The sequence below is a fragment of the Heterocephalus glaber genome, unplaced genomic scaffold (assembly GCF_053883595.1).
Source record: "Heterocephalus glaber isolate CG9 unplaced genomic scaffold, H.glaber_assembly_v1.0 deba00001428, whole genome shotgun sequence".
Classification (NCBI taxonomy): domain Eukaryota; kingdom Metazoa; phylum Chordata; class Mammalia; order Rodentia; family Bathyergidae; genus Heterocephalus; species Heterocephalus glaber.
Genome location: NW_028258293.1, coordinates 1439469 through 1452470, shown reverse-complemented (window position 1 = coordinate 1452470; position 13002 = coordinate 1439469). Strand labels below are relative to the sequence as shown.

Below are 13002 nucleotides of genomic sequence, written 5' to 3'. Positions count from 1 at the left end.
GCCGCAGAGGCAGGATCACAAGCTCTCTCCCGAAGGCTGCCCTCACGTCTGCAGGGAGGTGGAAGCACACCCAGGAGGAAGGGGAAGGAAGCCCTGAGCTGAGCTGCCACGCCCGGGCACAGGCGGCCAGGTGGCCCTGTCTGGTCCGTGTGCCCCAGAGCAGCCTCGTTCGCAGAGCAGACCCGTGTCGCGGGGAGCGAGGGGCTGCTGTCCAGTGGGCTCACAGCTTCCGTTCTGCAGAGGGCCCTGGACGGGCAGCGGCGCCCAGCATGGGGCGTCCCTCAGAGAAGGGGGCTGTTTGGAGGGGAGGCCCGCCCGCCGGAGCAGCGGGTACCGAGGACAGAAGCCGCCCCACCCGCCTCGGGGGGCGGGGAAGGTGACACCCAACCCCTCCCCTCCCGTCACTCCAGTGCCTGTCTCGCAGGATAGAAACCCGAGGCTCAGCAGGTGGCTGGAGGAGAGGGCAGCTGCAGTGCGGGGTCTCGCCTGCCTGGCTCCCCTCTGCCCTGGGAGGGCTCGCGCTTCAGTCATGGCTCCCTTTCCTCAGGACAACTTGCCTCCGTGTCCTCCTGGGTCTCCAAGCCGCTCTGGCAGGAGCTGGCTCAGCTGTCGCCCAGGTCCCTCGCTGCCCCTGCTGCTCCACACGGTGGCCTCTCTGAAGAAGCGGCAGGGACCCCGCCCCTGTGTGTCTGTGGCCTGAGCATCCTGACCTCCCCAAGCCCCACTGAGCTGTGTGTGATGAACAGCCAGCCTCCTGGGGCCCCTCGTTTTGGCCCTGCTACTTTTAGCAAGACCTAACAGCTGTCAATCAAACAGCTTGGGTCTCCCAGTTCCTCCACACTGTTGCCATGACAGCCACAGCATCCTGGGTGCTCCACACCTGCTCCAGGAAATGTCTGCCCTGACTACAGTGAGTGTGATTGTAACCAAGCAACAGAACGGAAATCCCACCAATCAGTGAGCTTGAATCAGAAGGCTTGAACTCAGGCCAGTTTGGACCAATCATCAGCGGCCTGCTGCTGTATATAAGCAGCGCAAGGCCTACTTGCCCTTGGTCTAGAGGGCTCCTGTTCAGACAAACCTCACTCCAGGGGCCCTATGAATCCAGTCAGGATTTATTTCTCTGTAGTGAGGACTCAGAAGTCCTGTAAATCTGCTCAAGGCCACCCGAGCAGTGTGAGCAGAATGGCAGCTTTAAAAAGGGATGCAAACAGCAGGGCTGTTGGTCCTGAAGAGCCCCAGACCAGCAGCCCACGCAGATCAGGGCTGGAGTGGCTGCCACAGGGCCTCCCAGCGAGCGAGCTCCTCTGGCATCAACCAGAGGTGGCCAGCGACCCACAGGGCACCATTGGCCCCCAGCATTAGCTGGCAGAGGTGAGTGGGGAAGCAGGGCACAGAGAGCGGACTCTCAGGGCCGAGGGACTTCGTGCCCCAAGCCGGAGCAGAGCTGCCTGTGCTGATCCCTGATTCCTGTCCCAACGGAGCCAAGAACCCGACCCCAGGGACAAGAAGGAGCCTAGCTCTCTGTCCTCACACCTGTCGGTCCTTTAGATTTAATTTCTGAGCCTGGCTCCTCCTCCTGCTGAGGTCTCCCTGTCCAGGGCACCCTCTCGAAGGCTTCCAGGCTGTTTTAACCCCTGCTGCGCACACAGCCTCCGCGATCCGCCGCAGACTGGAGCCCAGCTCTGCGCCCTCCCAACGTCACTCGGGCTCCCTGGGCCTGAGCCATGGCAGGAGGAGGCTCGCAGAACAGCTGCGCGCCAGGGCCGCCACGCCCAGAGCCCCGATGGCTCCCCCACCTCCTGGGCACGCAGGGCCGGGCCCTCCCCTGCCTGTAAGGTTCTCCGCTGTTCTCCCTCCGACCTTCTCCGCGAGCCCAGCGTCCGGTCTGCTCAGCTTCTCCTGCCCAGGGAGGCCGCGCACTTCAGGCCACGCACACCTGCGGCTGCCTGGCTTCGGAGCCTGACACCGCATAGAATCCTGTCTCTCCTCGGAATGCCCAGCGCTCTCTGTTGCAGGAACCTCCTGGCTCTTCATGGTTGTCAGGCACCACCCACTGGACCAGGAGCCTGTGTGGGCCTGAGGAATGCGGGCGGGAGGGGACCCTTCATGCAGGGGCTCCCAGCTCTGCCGCCCCCAGCCTTCCCCAGGGAGCCTCGCTCCAGCTCCCAGGCTGCAGGGCTCCCCCTGTCGGAGCCCCGCCTTGAGGAAGGCCTCGCAACCTGTCGATCGCCAGTGTCCCCAGGCCAGAGCGCAGCACAAGCACAGCGGCTCGCACGGAGCCCCACTGTGTCGCAGTAGCGCAGGGAGGTGCTCAGGGGTCAGCAGGACTGAGGCCAGCGGCAGGCGGGGAAAGCACAGTCGCCTCCGCTCCACAGCCCCAGCCCCACAGAGCAGCCTGAGGCCGGGTGCTCTGGGCCTGATTCTCGGGCTGCTGCAGACCCTGCTTTTTACGTTCTTTTCCTAGCTGTTTCTGGTCCGCAATGGTCGCTTTCCTTGTGGGGAGCCGGCATATGTACCTAACTCCTCCTCATTCTTTTTAGCCCCCTTCCCTTCCCTCCTCATCTCTTGATTCCTCCTCATTTGCAAAAGGTCTATCTTCCTGTTCGGTGTTATCTTTATTTCTTTTTATAATTATTTATACTTTGGCTTTCTCACATAAAAGAAACCATGTGATATTCAAGCTTGTCTGATTTATTTCCCTTAATATCATGGCCTCCAGATTCATCCACTTTCCTCCAAATGACTCAAGTTTATCCTTCTTCGGGGCAGAGTAGTACTCCATTGTGTGCAAATACCATGCTTTCTTTATCCATTGATCTGTTGACCAACACTTAGGCTGCTTCCAGGATTTAGCTGTCATGAGCTGTGCTAAGCGAATTCTTCTGTTCATGTTTACTGACTACCAGCCAAGGAGACTCCAGAGTACAGGAGAGGCAGGAACAGTTTTTAAACACAACTGCAAGCAAACAGCTGGCACTTCTTGGGGCTGGGGATCAGGCCTGATTCTTGGAATCATTTCAGATGCTGGTTGGTGGTTGGAGAAAATACATCATGGTGACTCAGGGGACCTGGAGCTCGGTGTTGGAGCAGGGACGAGGGAAAAGCATTCTAGACAGGGAACAGAAGGGCGGGACCGGAGGCCGCTCGTTAAATGCTGATGAAGGATTTGAGAAAGGCTTTACGGCAACTCCATGTTCCCCAGACCCCAGCACAGGTAGGGTAGGAGTTATGAAGAGGCAGAGATCAAAGTGCGGCGTCAGAAAGAAACCTCCCCTTGGCTTCAAATGCGCAGGAGGAATGTGTGTGAAGGCACAGGGCACTTACATTTGTGCATCTCGGAAGGGGCTTTTTACGAAGCCTTTCATGTCCCTTCTCCTTTAAGCTTTTATAGTGTGGCCGAAATGCTGACCCCATTTCCGGCGTGGCTCTTGGCTTGGCGCTGATGAAGCTCCCTTCTGGGCTGCGAGTCCCCCTCTGGGGCCGGAATTGCAGAGAATGCGGTTTCATTGCGGCTGCTCAGACGCGCAAGTGTCAGGGCGGAAGAGGCGGGGTCTGAAGCGCAGCAGCCAGGCGTCGGCTCCTTTCTCTCAACTGGAACTGGGAAGGAGAGAACCCGCTGTGCCCACAGTGGGTCCTTGCCACCCGTGCCACTGCCCACTTTTCTCCCAGCTTCGTCCCCTCCAGGCTGGGACTGCAGGTGGAAAGTGCTCGAGGTCTTCAGGTCTTGAGCAGTGATCGCCCTGAGCACCCGCACCGGGTACATGAGTGCTTCTCTCGGCTCTGGACAGAGCTTCCTGGGGAGCCTTGGGGCCCCGCTGGTTTCTCCCCGGGCTCTTATAAAGCCAGGTGCATGGAAGGAAGGGACACAAGGCCCTCTGCCTGGCCCGGGCTCCCCCTTCCTGCGCAACCTCTACAGGGGACTCAGGTTCCCTCAGAGGAGCTGGGTAGGAGTGGGGCTGGGGACAGCGACCCTCGAGCTCGGGGACACTGAGGTTGCACAGGGGCGCGGGGGACACCTGCCTCCCACACTGGGCCCCAGAGGATGCTGGGGCTCGGTCTCTGGGGGCGTCAGCTCTCGGAGAACAAGAGGTCTGTGGTGACGTGTGCATCACGGGCCCATCACAGAGGCGACGCTTGCTCTGGCGCCTGAGCGGCAGAGAGAAAGAACAAAAGATGCCCTGGGGGCCGATCGGACGCTGGAGCCACCTGAGCCCGCGCACCGGCCCGGTGGCCGGGAACCTGCAGATGTTCAGAGAAGAAAGAGTCGGACATCACAGAGCAAGGCTGCTCTGTTGTAAGGGAAATGAGAATACAGCAGAGTCCTTGGGCACTGAGTCCATGTACGATAAAATGACCAGCAGCTGAAACACACAGGTAAAAATGTATGGAAATGCAAGACGCAGCAGCGCCAGAAGTTGGAAGGCAAAGCATCCAGGCCTCGGAGTCTGGGCCTGCACCCCACGCCAGTGAGGTGCTGAGCCCTCCCGGGGGCCTCGGGGGCTGGGTGTCCCCAAGGCCTGACTCCTGGCCCACAGCAGAGCTGAGCTCCAAGCCAGGGCCTCTCGAGGTCTGTGGTCCTGCCCGGGACGAGTCCTGGAGCCTGGGCTTCGAGCAGAGTGGGAGAGTGTCAGACACAAGGACACATCCAGCCACGCTGTGAAGGAGGAAGGACAGATCTAGCGTTATAGATAGGTGCGTTCTGGGAAAATACACAACAGCCCACTTACCTGTGGCTTTGATTTCCACGGTTTTGGTGACCTTAGGTCAAACAGGGTTTGAAGTGGTCAGTGGAGAATTCTAGAAATTAGCAGCTCATGCTGCCCTCTCCTGGCTCGCTCACACGATGAGGACCCAGGCCTCGGCCGTTCCCCATTCTGGCAGGGCCCATCCTTCGTCCTTGGATGCCGGCTGCCGAGCAGGATCAGGCTGAGGCCACACGGTTGCTGTGCTGTGTCCACAGAGCCCTTTATGACTTAAAAGCACAGGAGTCGCGGGCCAAGGGGGACCCAGCACAGGATTCGGGGAACCTGGCTCTGAGGGGTGCAGCTTAGGGTTGCGCTGCCCGTGGGTCTGGGAACAGATCCCCTGTGCGCGGGGGACCCCGGTGCCTCTCTCACCCCTTCTTCTCGAGCTTTGAAGAAAGGCGGCGGGCCCAGAGCAGGCGGTGCCCAACAGCTAGGTCCCACCCGGGCCCGAGGGGAGCAGCAGCTTTTGGCAGACTGCGGACGGTGGCGGAGGGGTGGGCGCTGCTGTCTGTCGGCTGCACAATGATGCGAGTGGGCAGGGCCACAAAGAAGGCGAGAAGGATGAATTTCAATCCGTGTGTTTTTCACCGAAAGGAGGAGAGGCTACCGCATGGAAATGCTTCGACCAAAGGGAGGGCCACAGGGCAGGAGACTTGGGGTCCAGAGGGCTCCCGGGCTGAGGGGAACAAGTCCGGGCAGCGGAGCCCGGGGGCCGGCGTGCACCCTCCCGGCCGCCGCTGACAGGAGGCTCAGAGAGGAGAGCGGGGGCATTCGCCGGGGCTTGGCCTCACCCCAGGCCCTCACCAGCAGGGAGCAGCCTGAGGCTGAGCTATAACCACACAAAAACCGAGCAAGACCCCTACTCCTGGGGACCGAGCGGGGCCTCACGATCCAAGCAAATACAAGATGAACCGAGACAGACAGACAGACGCACGGGAGCCTCCCCTTCCCCACGGCCAGGAAAGGGCGCCCGGCCAAGGCCGGGCTGCAGCTGCTGTGGCCCAGGAGCTGTCTGCCAGTTGCGGATGCGCCACCTGCTGGCCGCTCCTGCAGAGGCTCAGGGAGTGGTGCCTGCCGGGCGGGGCCTCCACTGAGGGCCAGGTGGGACCCAGGGCTGGGCAGCCGAGAAGGACACCTGTGGCCCACGCCATCGCTGTGCACGCAAACCGTGTGTCGACAAAGCACAGCGACTGAGAGCCTCGAGCCAGCGCTGACCTGCAAGCCTGGCCCTGCCCACTGACTGCGGAGCCCATGGCCCTGGCTCCCAAGTGCCTCAGCTTCTTCTTCCTCCGAGCAGACTCATCTGTCACCGCTTCTCCAAGAGACCTCTTCCTTCCCACAGAGCCTGCTTCCAACTGCGGTGAAAAACTTGCTTCCATCATTTCTCAGAGGGAGTCAGAAGGGCAGCAAAGAGCCCAGCGCTGGACTAGCAGGAAACCGAGCACGCCAGAGCTGCCTGTGTGGACTGGCCTCCTTGCACTGCGCTCCTTGCTCCGTCTTCAGTTCAGCCAAAACTGTCTGGCCGATAGCACGGTTTATTGAGTGACAGCCACTCTCAGGCCCTCTGAGCTGAGCAGAGCCCTGAGGACCAGCAGTTAGCTGGTGGGGAAGCAGTCTTGCCACGGAATGAGAGCTTCAAGTTAAGGAAGAGTCGGCAGCACATTCCCAGGGTCAGGAGGCCAAGACAGACCCGGGCTTCTCAGTCTGTGCCGATGCTTGGAGCAGGCGGGGCTGCCCCTGGAGCCTGGCTGCCCTCGGCTCTGTGTTCCCAGACAGAGTGGCCCAAGGCAGCTGCTGGGAGACTCGGTCTGCTCTCCTCACGCTTCTGAGACACTGGCAACACCCTCAGGGCTGGCCTTCGACTCTGCAGTGTAAAGCAGGGCACTGCTGGGTGACCTTCCGGTGTTCACTTCCACAGTCCGCCCGGGCCCAGGCCAGGCCAGGGGGAGGAGGCAGAGGGGCGGCGTCAATGGGATGCTTCCGGCCCTGACCAGAGCAGGGTGCGTGAAGAGGCCCCTCTGCTCCCAGCCTTGCTGCCCCTGCTGTTCAGACCACACTGAGAAGGTAGCACCCGGCACTCCTGCCGCCATCGGTGACACCAAGGAAACGGCACCACAGAGCAGAAAAGCCCGAGTCATTGAGGCCACAGCACCAACTGGCACGTTCCACCTTCACACTTCGGGGAGGAAGTCCCTACACTTCAACTGCTCTAACAGGAGGTAATTCAAAGATCTTAATTCTTTACCCAGTGGCCAGCCACTCCATACTCAGCCTTCCTGACAACGCAGATTCTTTAGATTCCTGCATGGGTGTGGAAAAGACCCAAGACAAATCCTTTTGACTATGAAAATGTGAAGCCTGGAACCACCGCAGCCATTTTGCCACCATGAGGCAGATCAGGCTTTGTCTGAAGCTGACACCACAGAAGGACAAACTGAAAGACCAGAGAAAGCTGAGTCCATGGAAACATCATGGAGGTGCTGGCTAAGCCTAGACTTCAACCAGTAGTTACATGAGCACATAAGTCTCCTCTATGAAAGCTGCTTGAGCTAGGATTTCCACTCTTTGCAACTTCTGAAGGCATTCTGCCTTGAGGTGCGTCCTATCCAGACTCTTAGGCAACAGCAAGGAAGAAGCCAAGTAATCTTTTAGGAGGAGACTGGAAACTCCCCTCCCTGTCTCCAGCACACAAGGTGGCCGTGGGGTTCCGCACCCTCCTGCATCAGAGCTAGCGGGAAGCAAGCTGCGTGTCAGAGGTCCCACGCCATGTGCCCGCCCAGATTCCCTTCCAGGTGGAGGCGCTCGTGGGAGCTCCTGGGGAGAGGCCAGGTACAGTGCAGTGTTTCCCACACTCAGGAAGTGCTGGCTGTGGTGACTTCCGGGAGCCCCAGGGACTAGGTTTGTGCTGAGGAGCCCAGGCCTCCTGCTGAGGCCCCATAATCAACGAAGGAGGCACCAGAAGAGCGCCTGCCCGGAAGGCCCACCGCTCCCTGGCCCCCAGCCCTGCCTGCAGAATTGCTCACGTCAGGACAAGTGGGTGAAAGCTTCCCTCAGCCGGGAGCCAGAGCTGACCACTCTGAGACCCGCAGCCCGGCACTGCGGGCTGGGGCTGGGCACTCGCACTGGGGCGCCCACCTCACCCACGACCCGGGGAGAGCAGTGTAGACTGGTGAACCCAGAGGGGGGGAGGGGCCAGGAACTGGGGACAGGCTGCTCGGGACTTCATCTCTGGGGACTGCACCACAAAGGAGCGGTGTTCAGCAATCCATGCCCTTCCTCGGCAAAGACTCAGAAGTGGGGCCCCGGATGCCCAGTGCCGGGGAGGAGCAGGGCTGGGACCCGGCCAGGGGGAAATTCTTAAGGTAACCAAGAGCGGCGAGTAACTCGGTCAGAAGAATCCACTGTCACTGCCAAGGAGGAAGGTGGCCAAGACTCCAGAGGGAGGGGAAGTGAGAAGGGAGCAACACAGTGATAAGAAGAGAAGAGATGTTCATTTTTAAGCAGGAGATAAGATGTGGATTAAAGTTCATCCCCGAATCGAGGAGCAAGAAAACCGACTCCCAACCGGAAAGGCCCCTGTTGCTGGATCTCTTTGAGTTATAGGGAAAACTAATTGGATCTTCATGTTTACCATCCAGGAGGCCGAGGGCTGGGCAGGATGTAAATCCTGGAGGTTCTTTAAGAGGACAGGCGTGACCTTTACAAGCCTCTGCATGGATAGATCTGTAAGGAGACAAAAATTGATTTCCTGACCTCTGACTGCTCCCCGTCATTTCTCCTGCTTTCTCCGCACAAGGGCCCGGCCCTGCGCAAGCTCTTCCTGGTGCTGTTTTTCTGGCTGTTCCCTCTGTCCCCAGGGAGGGAACCAGTGGCTGTCCAGCCCGGCCTGGGAAGAAGCCACCAGCCCCAGAGCAGCCCTGGGGCCCCGCGGTCTGTGGGAGCCACCTCTTGGGGCGTCCTCCGGCCCCCACTGAGTGTTGCCCTCGTGGGCACATGGCCCTACGTCGGCGGTCCCCGAACACCCCGGGCTCTGGGACGCGCGGCTGCACTCACCTCCGAGTCAGGAAAGCCCTGCCGCCCGCCTTCCTCAGCCGCCTGCCTGGGAGCAGAGGACGAAGGGAGGGCAGTGCCCAGGGGGCTGCGTCCAGCAATGCCGGGGACGCTGAGGCTGGGTGCAGCGTGAGGTCGCTGGTGCTCGGGACGCGGGCCGGGAGCCCAGCCCCTCCGTGGCCCACTCCTGTTCCCCAGGCCGCAGTCACCAGCTCCCTGGCATCACCAGGGACGATCTGAGTCCATGGGGACAGGACGGGATTCAGGCACCTTTGGTCCTGGCCAGAAGTGGGGCTTGAAGGGGACAGAGGCAGACACCCCGGCAAACCTTGCCTGAGAGCGGCGGGCGAGGCTGCTCTGCCCGACTCAGCCTCCACGTCTCCGAGCACCCCAGGCCCGAGCGGCTTGGCCCAGAGGCGCCTGTGTCGCCTGGATGGCTGAGAGTGTCCCGAGTCCGCTCTGGCCAGGGCTCCTGTCATGGCTTCGACCATTGCGCTTCCATTTGCCTGGCTGACCATAGGCCCACATTTGAACAGATCCTGGGGAGCTTCCTATCGGTCCTGTAAGTCGAAAGTGGGAGTCGTTCCCGTAAGTAGAGGCGAAGTAACAGACAGTGTGAACAGCAGCAGCCCCGGCCCCGTCCAGCCCTGAGCCTGGGCTCTGCTGAGAGGAGCAGCGTGCGGGTGCCGGGACTGGCAGGGAGGCCGCCTCCGACCCGCACACCACCCGAGCCACTGGTGGGCGTCTCCCTCGGACTCCAGGCCAATCTCCGGGCGACTCTGCCATTTTCCCCGAACAGCTCAGCTCTGCACGAAGGAGGGAGAGAGCCACCACCCGGTCTTCGAGCTGGGGAGACTCACTTCTCAGGAACCCAGCTCCTCTGGGCTGCAGTGTGCACGCTCCAGGCAGGTGACGCTGTGGGCCCTTCGGGCCTGAGAGCCCAAATCCCCTCACCAGACTTCGACCCTCGCTGGCCCTGGAGAACGGGCCTCGTGGAAGATGCACGGTACCCGCTGGCCTCCCTGAGGGTCGGAAGCGACGCACTCACCCAAGAACACCCAGACGGTAAAGGTGGGCCATGAGGACCCCTCCAGCACTAGTTGCAGAGCTAAACAGTCCAATGTGCGATGAGAAAATTTTACTTCTGTCTCCTAAGGACAAAGAAGCCGGATTTCTTTACAGCTGTGGTGCGCTGGAGTGGAGCCGGCTCGGAGGCAGTGGAGGGCTGTGGTTAGGAACTCGGACCCCAGAGCCAGCCAGGTCCCAGGCCTGCACCCCATCCTCACCCCAGGCTCGAGTGGCTTGGGCGACCACAGCTGGCCGGGGCAGCCGGTGAGGAAGCACCCGACGCCTGTGCCCCCCGGGCTCTGTGCTCTGCTCTCCCCACCCTCAGAGCCTGCCCTCCAGCGTGGTGCCCATGCCAGGCACTTCCCTGTCTGCCCGGCCCAGGTCCTTCGCCTGGTGCAGTCAACACTGCCAACCCACTGAGCAGCACACAGCCCTTTGAAGGAGGTGGAAGCAGCCTGTTTTGGCCTCGCCTGCAGGCGACTGCTGAACAACCCAGAGCCTGTTGTGTGTAAGGACGCCCTGGGGCGGCACACGCTCTGCGGGCCTGGGTGAGACAATCCTGCTTGCTAAATTAGGACGGGGAAGAGCATGATCTCCCATTCCTGTTTCATTTCACCCCGGGAGAAGGCCGGGAGAGGCCGTGTGCTTCCCGGCCGGCCTGCTTTTCTTCTGCCCCCGGTCTGCGTGTGTTTACCAGTTAGACTCCAGGGCTCCCTAGCAACACGCGCGGGGCGAGCCCCTCCTGATAGCCCGAAGACGGATGAATTGCTGATGAGAAGGATCCATGAAGTGTTTAATTGGTTTAGTTAGATTATTTCCAGTCAACAATTCCTGAGTTTAGTGGTAGAAGATAGATCTGTTTTCCGTAAACGTTAAATGCCAAACTTTTGAATCACTCCGAATAAAAACCATTCCCTTACAGAGCTACTCGCTATCATTTGATTTACAGCAAAAAAACAAAGGCTTGGTTCCAGACTCTGGCCACGCGGCACAGCACGCGGCAGTGGGCGAGATAAGCAGCACACAGGGCTCTGCTTGCTTGGGACCAGGCCCGGCTACTGCTCCGGGAAACAAATAAACAAACACGGCCGGCCTGCCCTCCCTGGTGCCCCCCCCGCCCGCCCCCGGCTGCCCGGCAGCTCGGAAGGCTTCTGCATCCAATGCCACGTGCTCCTCATGAAGTGCCTGGGAGGGAGTCAGGTGACACGAGTCGCAGCAGCGAAACAATTTGAGTGTCCCCTGCTGGTGCCCGGGCAGGTACGGCATGGTGCACCCGACCCGCAGGGCGCGGGGCTAGAACTCAGAAGTGGGCGAGTGAGGCTTGGCACCGTGTGCTGAGGATGGCCAGGGTCTGCAGGGCCCCTCCCTCGGGGAACGTCCAGGGCGTCCTGGAGCAGCGGTAGTGACGGGCCGGAAGCGGGTGAACTACAGGGTTCTTACGTCTCATGAAAGCCTTGTACAGACAGGCAGGGAGGGAGGAGACCGTGGGCCTACCTTGTTGTCTGCTCCAGCCAGGGCTTGGACCTCCACGGTCTCAGGTCCTCCTCGTGGGAAGCGGGCAGCGCTGCCCCCATGCAGGTGAGTCTGTGCCGGCGTCACATGGCTGTGACGGCCCGAGGCTCCAGCGCACGCGCATGCTCACAGAGGCACAGGGAGGGGCGGTGCACAGGGCCTGCCGCTACCGTCTTGCTGTCTGGGCAGAGCAGGAAAGGGGAGCAATGAGTTGGAGCAGAACTGGGTTTCCTCTTCCAAAGGGTCACGGGGCCTAGGGCAGGCGCAGGGAGGGATGCAGGAGGTGCCTAGCAGTTGGGCCCCATCCTCCCTTCTCTGACACAGCTGCGGGCGGGTGAGCGCGTGCTCCCTGGTGGTCCCGGGAAGCTCAGGTATCAGGAAGGAGAGCCCCAGACTGACGGCTTTGTGCGGAGAGGGTAAGGCGGCAGGAGGCAGCAGGCGCCCTGAATCCTAGCTGGCACATTGAGCACCGGGGGCCCTGGGGCACGTGCGACAGCAGTCTGGACCACGGCATGGCTGCCGGGACGGCGAAGTCACAGGCTGCCCCGGGCTCGGCACAGACCTGGCCATCCCTGCAGGAGGACACCGACCTCAGGCCGTGTGCCCGCCACTGCTGGCCACGTGACCTTGGTACAGAACCCATAAACCTGGGCCCAGCTTCATCAAATTGTGTCTCTAAAGTACTGACCCAGCATCTGACACATGAAGAAACAACTCATTCAACAACCTGAGCAATTAGTAATCAGGCGTTAACTTTATCATTCATGCCCTCGTTAATGTTAAATAGCACCACCTGAAACAATCAGGACGCTAACTGAGGCTTGTTGTTGTCACTACTGGGAGCAGCGTGGTGTGTAGTATGCTGACAATCTGCAATAAGGGTCAGCTTTTCTGAGTTTATATCCTGATTGATAGCCTGAAGGTGTTAACAGCAATTGGGGTTCCCATGGCCTGGCTAGGGAATGTTCGTGAAAAGCCCTTTCAATTTGGGATTATTGCTTTCATCCACAAGCCCAGCACCTCTCGGAGCCCTCGGTGAATGGTGAACCGAGGTATCACTCTGTTTTGTCTCAGACGGAGCGGAGCAGCTCTGAGTTACAGCCCTGGGAACTGGAGATGACAGTAAATTACTCAGGCTGTCCCCTGGCCGGGACCAGGGTTAGGGTTCAGGTAGTTAGTCCTGCAGGGAGGGGACATTTAGCGGTGCAGATTGATGGGGGCTCAGAGGAGCTGGTTATTTGATCCCCAGGAAATGTTTCTGGGCCGGGGTCACAGCGGCCAGCACTGGAGGCAGCAAGGCAGCCCCTCTGGGACCTGAAGTGCAGTCCTGTGAGCCCAGGGAGAGCAGTGGGGCTCCCAGGAGCCCTTGAGAGGGGGACCCAGTGATGGCCAGGCCTCGGGACCCAGGCTCCTGGCTCTGCATCCCCCGCCTCTCACTCTCTGTCCAGGGAGCAGGCGGCAGCAGACACCAGGGTCCCCAAAGCCTCTCCACCCACCCTGTGTCCTCTCGACAAGTGAAACGGGCAGGCCCTCTGCCTCCCACTGCTGGACGGAAAGGTGTCCTGCCCTCCCTCCACAGTGTCCCCAGTCGGGGTGGGGAGACAGACAGGGAAAGGGGAGCCCA

General features: G+C 60.6%; 1 long non-coding RNA gene across 2 annotated transcripts; it reads right to left on the bottom strand.

Moving 5' to 3' along the window:
* Nucleotides 1-2673: 2673 nt before the first annotated feature.
* On the bottom strand, nt 2674-10939 carry LOC110350583 (uncharacterized). Of its 2 annotated transcripts, XR_002397239.2 has the most exons (3): nt 8802-10917; nt 3328-8471; nt 2674-3111 (listed from the first exon to the last, which is right to left on the bottom strand). It is a non-coding gene; the product is annotated as an uncharacterized LOC110350583 (long non-coding RNA). The 2 variants fall into 2 exon arrangements; XR_002397238.2 differs by having other exon boundaries at nt 3328-10939.
* Nucleotides 10940-13002: the final 2063 nt, after the last annotated feature.